At 42.7% G+C, this 6,303-nt stretch overlaps 1 long non-coding RNA gene across 1 annotated transcript; it reads left to right on the forward strand.

Moving 5' to 3' along the window:
* Nucleotides 1–2,989: 2,989 nt before the first annotated feature.
* LOC123149327 (uncharacterized) lies at nt 2,990–4,492 on the forward strand. Its single transcript, XR_006474601.1, has 2 exons — nt 2,990–3,889; nt 4,045–4,492. It is a non-coding gene; the product is annotated as an uncharacterized lncRNA (long non-coding RNA).
* Nucleotides 4,493–6,303: the final 1,811 nt, after the last annotated feature.

A 6,303-nucleotide genomic window follows, 5' to 3' on the forward strand; every position in this document is an offset into this window, starting at 1 on the left:
TAAAAATCATTTTAAAAATACTAAAATGATTTCAAAATTATTTCTCTCCAATTTTCTGATGTAGGGAATCATTTTACCCTAATTTCCATATATTTTTATTTTTGGTGAAAAATAATTTGAATAAAACCCCAAATAATCTCAAATTGAAAATAATTCCAATGGGATTTTGAATTTAACTCTTTTAAAACTTCCAACTCATATTTCATATGTTTTGACGAAGTCATTTTATCTTCTCTCATGAAAATCATAGAGTTGCTTAAAGTTTCTGAATTGGAAAATATTTCCAAATAAAATTCAAATCTTTTCAAAACCCTTTTTCATTTAATTAAATGAAAGAAGTCATGTCATCTTCTCTCTAGGGTTTTATGATGAAATGAATTTGAATTCACGGAGATTACAAATGCAAAAATGAAAGTTTGGGAAAGTCCTTTTATTCCCTCTCATTTAACTTTCAAAAAGTTTCTAATTTCACTCACTTTCAGTCAATAATTCACACAACAAACAAACAATCAATCAAATCTATTTACTTATTATAATATTCCAAAATTTAGAATTTTGGGATGTTACAGAAATGTGCTATCTTTTAAAAGAATAGATAGATAGATAGATGATATGAGATGGAAGAGATTTTTTTTTCATAGAAATTAGTGTGATATTTTTGTTCATGATGATCTTGCTCGATGAATGTTCTATGTTAAAACTCATATTAAGTTTGATCGACAATGATTTTTTTGTTCATAGAATTTTACTAAGTTAAAATGTTCTCGTGTTGGGGGCAGGGAGGAGTCCTCAAAACATATCAAGTGCACTTTATAAATTCATATGTTGAGTTAGTTGATTTAGGTTAGTTGTTGTTACTGCATTTTAGGTTAGTGGAGAGGAAAAAGGAAATTAAGGAAAAATAAGAAAAGAGGAAGAAGGAAGAAGGAAGAAGAAGAAAAAGAAGTAGAGGAAAAGGGAAAATAAGAAGAGGAAGAAGGAGAAGAAGAGGAGATGAGAAATAAGAAGAGGTAGAAGAAGAAGGAGGGTGTCGAGGATCGCCGAGCGGTCGAGGGTCTGGAACTAGGGGGTAGAGGGTCCAGGGTCGCTGAGGGGTCGAGGGTCAAGGGTCGCTGAGGGGTCGAGGGTGGAGATTTATCAAGAATGCCCCCATTATGGATGTGCACAAGTGATACGTCTCCAACATATCTATAATTTTTTATTCTTCCATGCTATTATATTATCAACCTTGGATGTTTTATATGCATTTATATGCTATTTTATATGATTTTTGGGACTAACCTATTCACCTAGAGCCCAGTGCCAGTTTTTGTTTTTTCCTTGTTTTTGAGTATCACAGAAAAGGAAAACCAAACGGAGTCAAGTTGAACTGAAACTTCACGGAACTTATTTTTGGACCAGAAGAAGGACACGGAGTAAAAGAGTTGGGCCAGAAGAGTCCCGGGCTGCTCACGAGGGTGGGGGCGCGCCTCCCTACCTCGTGGACAGCCCGGAGACCCCCCTGCCTTGTTCCTGATTCCAACACCTCTTATATAACCCAAAACTTTGAGAAAGAAACCTAGATCGGGAGTTCCACCGCCAAAAGCCTCCGTAGCCACCGAAAACCAATCTAGACCCGTTCCAGCACCCTGCCGGAGGGGGGAATCCCTCTCCGGTGGCCATCTTCATCATCCCAGCGCTCTCCATGACGAGGAGGGAGTAGTTCACCCTCAGGGATGAGGGTATGTACCAGTAGCTATGTGTTTGATCTCTCTCTCTCTCTCTCTCTCTCTCTCTCTCTCTCTCGTGTTCTTGATTCGGCACGACCTTGATGTATCGCGAGCTTTGCTATTATAGTTGGATCTTATGATGTTTCTCCCCCCTCTACTCTCTTGTAATGGATTGAGTTTTCCTTTGAAGTTAACTTATCAGACTGAGTCTTTAAGGATTTGAGAACACTTGATGTATGTCTTGCACGTGCTTATCTGTGATGACAATGGGATATCATGTGATCCACTTGATGTATGTTTTGGTAATCAACTTGCGAGTTATGTGACCTCGTGAACTTATGCATAGGGGTTGGCACATGTTTTCGTCTTAACTCTCCGGTAGAAACTTTTGGGGAACTCTTTGAAGTTCTTTGTGTTGGTTGAATAGATGAATCCGAGATTGTGTGATGCATATCATATAATCATACCCACGGATACTTGAGGTGACATTGGAGTATCTAGGTGACATTAGGGTTTTGGTTGATTTGTGTCTTAAGGTGTTATTCTAGTACGAACTCTATGATAGATTGAACGGAAAAAATAGCTTCGTGTTATTTTACTGCGGATTCTTGAATATATCGATCAGAAAGGATAACTATAAGGTGGTTTCGTACCCTACAATAATCTCTTCGTTTGTTCTCCGCTATTAGTAACTTTGGAGTGACTCTTTGTTGCATGTTGAGGGATAATTATATGATCTAATTATGTTATTATTGTTGAGAGAACTTGCACTAGTGAAAGTATGAACCCTAGGCCTTGTTTCCTAGCATTGCAATACCGTTTTCGCTCACTTTTATCATTAGTTATCTTGTTGTTTTTATATTTTCAGATTACAAAAACCTTTATCTACCATCCATATTACACTTGTATCACCATCTCTTCGCCGAACTAGTGCATCTATACAATTTACCATTATATTGGGTGTGTTGGGGACACAAGAGACTCTTTTTATTTGATTGCAGGGTTGTTTGAGAGAGACCATCTTCATCCTACGCCTCCCATGAATTGATAAACCTTAGGTCATCCACTTAAGGGAAATTTGCTACTGTTCTACAAACCTCTGCACTTGGAGGCCCAACAACGTCTACAAGAAGAAGATTGTGTATATATATATACAGGGTGGGTCTATTCTAATAACACCTAGACCTTATTCTGCTAACACCTCCTCTTGTTCTGCTAATACCCGAAACGAACAAAATCAACCAATCCCCACCCCACCTCCCGCACGCCACCTACCCTGATCCAAGCCGGCCCAGCGCGGCCCACCTTCTCCGGCGAGATGCGCACCACCCGAGCAGTCGCCCCACCCTCCCCACCTTCTCTGCGCGCTGCGTCCTACCCGAAACGAATCCCGGCTTCCTCGCCTCCTTCTGCTCCCGGCCGGCGCCGCCCCGACTCCTCTACCTCCTGGTCGGCATCATCGCACCTTCTATTCGTCACCCCGACCACCTACTCCGGTCACACCTCCCCCAACCCCGCCGCCGGGCACTGCCCCACCACCTCCACTGCATCGTGCTGCTGTCGCCCTTGCTCGCGGGCCCCCCTCCACCTTCTCCAATCACGGCCCCTACCACTACCTCCTACCACTTCGCTTCGCCGCCGGCCAGCGGGGGAGCCGGATCCCCACGCCACCAGGGCTACCGTGAGCCATCTCCGTCCTCCTAGATACCAACTCCCCCAGCCAGCGCCGCCCAACCCCTGGCCACTCGCCCCTCCCCCTCAGCTGCGTGGTGGCCGACGACTCCGGTGGCTCTCCGTCCACGGATTCGGCCGTCCCCCGACCACCGGACCACGGGCAGTGAGTTCCTCAGGTGAGATCTCCGACGAGATCTCCTGCATCCCCTTCCCTCCTGTGAGCTGGCCTGAAGACAGTCGAGGCTCCCGATGCAGTTTGATTTCGTGGGTGGCGTCGTGCGGTGTGTGTGTCTTGCAGCTCAGAGCGAGCGGGCATGCAGCTCTGAACGATTCGGCCGCCTGCACACACTGAATCCATCTCAGTCCCGCGAGCGGCAGTAGCTACGGGAGCATAGCAGCAGGTGGCGGTGTCCCAAGGAGGTCGTTTGATCCATTGCTCGTGGCCTCCGCTTGCTCCGCCGCTAGCTGCTATCTCTAAACATCATAGCTTCTGCTCCCGACTGCAGGTTTGCCTCCATCCTGTGACCAAGTGTTAGTTTTTTCCTCTCTGAATTGATTCCTCACCGCTGCAGACTTTTGAAGCAACTACTATTGTCCCATGAAGTATCTACTGTTTAGCTTTTTTCTCCTCTGATTTTACCGTCGAATATTGCTGCTGTAGCTTGTTTGTGCGCACAAAGAAGAAATAAAAGGGAAAAGGCACATACGGTGGTGGAAGGATAAGAAGTGTGTGGCGAGGCTAGTCTATGGATGAAATCTTTGCATCTTTTTCAGCTCATCCAGCATGCTCTGCTCTATAGGACGGTGATCGCAGGCTGTTCGCTTCTGTTTGCGCAGGATATTGTGCAAAATTCCCAGTTTTTTGTGGTTTGCTCGCTATGTAAAAAATGCAGTTTATTTGTAACGATGCTTGTGGTTTGCTTGCTATTTAAAAAGTGTAGTCCATCCCATCGGTCATGTTTTTTGAGAAAACAATTTGTATTGTCACACATGGTGGTTTCACTTATGTGTATGCTTGCAATGCGGTGTGTGTATGCGTGCAGTGCGCTCCTGTGGTTTCCTTTGTAACGACAATAAAAAACCATCACACAGAAGTTAATTTCCTTTTAGATTTACTTCACTAGTTTCTGTCGCGGGGTTTACTTTCACTAACTGTAAAAATGGAGTTCTCTAGTCTTCACCATGCGGTCCAATGAATTTGACCATGTGGTACACTTCATTCCATCTGCAGTACCGTTGTCTCCGAGGACAAAAGAAGTAGTTCACTAGAAATGTGTGTAGCAACTCATTACCCCTCTGTATGAAATGAAGTGCAATTTGTTTCGCGTGTTTCAAAATTCAGTCGACTAAAATCAACAACTGTAGTGCGTTTGGTCTTCGGATGTGGTTCGCTTTTGAGAGTGATGGTCTTCACTTGTGCCCAACATGAAAGTGCGATTTTTTAAAATGAAACAACAAGATAGCAATGAGGTTCACTTTGATACATGTCGCGGTTCATTTGCCCTCGTCTCTGCGGTCCATTCTTGTTCATAAAACAATGATAACAAAATCTCACAAAAAGTTCATATGAGAAAATTTACGCCCGAAAAAACAAATCATGAAGTTCGCTTGACTGTCTGATACAGTGTGGTTTTCTGCCCGAAGTAGTGCATTCTTCTATCGTTCATAAAAAACTGACAAAAAAAACTGACAAAAAGATCATCCGAGAAAATTTACGCCCGACAAAACAAAACATGAAGTTTGCTTGACTGTCTGATGCATTGCGGCTTTCCGTCCGAAGTAGTGCATTCTTTTATCGTTCATAAAAAATGACAACAAAAACTCACAAAAAAGCTCATCTGAGAAAATTTATGCCCAATAAGACAACTCATGAAGTTTGCTTGACTGTCTGATGCAGTGCGGTTTTCTGACCGAAGCAATGCGTTCTTCTATCTGATGCAGTACACACGTCGGTTTTGGTGTCGCAAAAAACAAAGTATCCACATTTTAGTAATTTTAAAACTGCTCTTAAACAGTAAGGAATTAAAGAGTCTCTTCTACATGAAAAAGTTGCGCCTCGTCGATATCTTTCCAACGATGTATCATTTGCATCATTCCGCCGAGCGGTTTGAATTTTTTTATGCAAAAACGGCCGCTGTCACTCGTCATTCGCCGCACGATTTTCAAAATTGACTTAAAACCGTAAGGAATCTCAAAAACATTTCAACATATGAAAGTTACGCCTCATCCATAGCTTCCCAACAGTGTATCACACGCCTCGTTTAGACAAACAGTTCAAAAACTAGGGCGAAAACAGTAACAAAAATTTGATTTTTTTTTTGAAAAACAGAGTTCCGCGGTTTAGTAAATTTGAATCTGCTCTTAAAACATAATGAATTAGAGAAAATAATAGATATGAAAAAGATGCGCCTCGACGATATCTTTTCAACGGTGTATCACTTGCTCCATTCCGACGAGCGATTTAGGAAAAACACGAAAAACGCTCGCTGCCACACGTCGTACGTCGCACCATTTTCAAAACTGCTCTTAAACCGTGAGGAATCTCGAAAAGTGTTCAACATGGCAAAGTATCGCCTAATTCATAACTTTTCAACGGTATATTACATGTCTCGTTCCGATAAACGGTTAAAAAGCTAGAGCAAAAAAGGTATCGAAAAACAGAGCGTGCAGTTTTTTGCGACGAGAAGTTCACTTGCCTGAGTATTGCAGCACACTTGGTTCAAACAATAACGTGCACTTGCGTTGAGCGTGCAGTGCGGAAGTGTTATCAGAATAGTTATTCTGCTAATATTAGCGGAACAGACCGGCTATATATATACCACCTAGTGGTAGTTACCACCTAAAAATCCACCGTTGATCTCATGTGATTAGATTGACCGTGCTACAGAACTCTAGATCGCCTACAGAATTGTAATGGGTT

The sequence above is a fragment of the Triticum aestivum genome, chromosome 7A (genome assembly GCF_018294505.1).
Source record: "Triticum aestivum cultivar Chinese Spring chromosome 7A, IWGSC CS RefSeq v2.1, whole genome shotgun sequence".
NCBI classification, from domain to species: Eukaryota; Viridiplantae; Streptophyta; class Magnoliopsida; order Poales; family Poaceae; genus Triticum; species Triticum aestivum.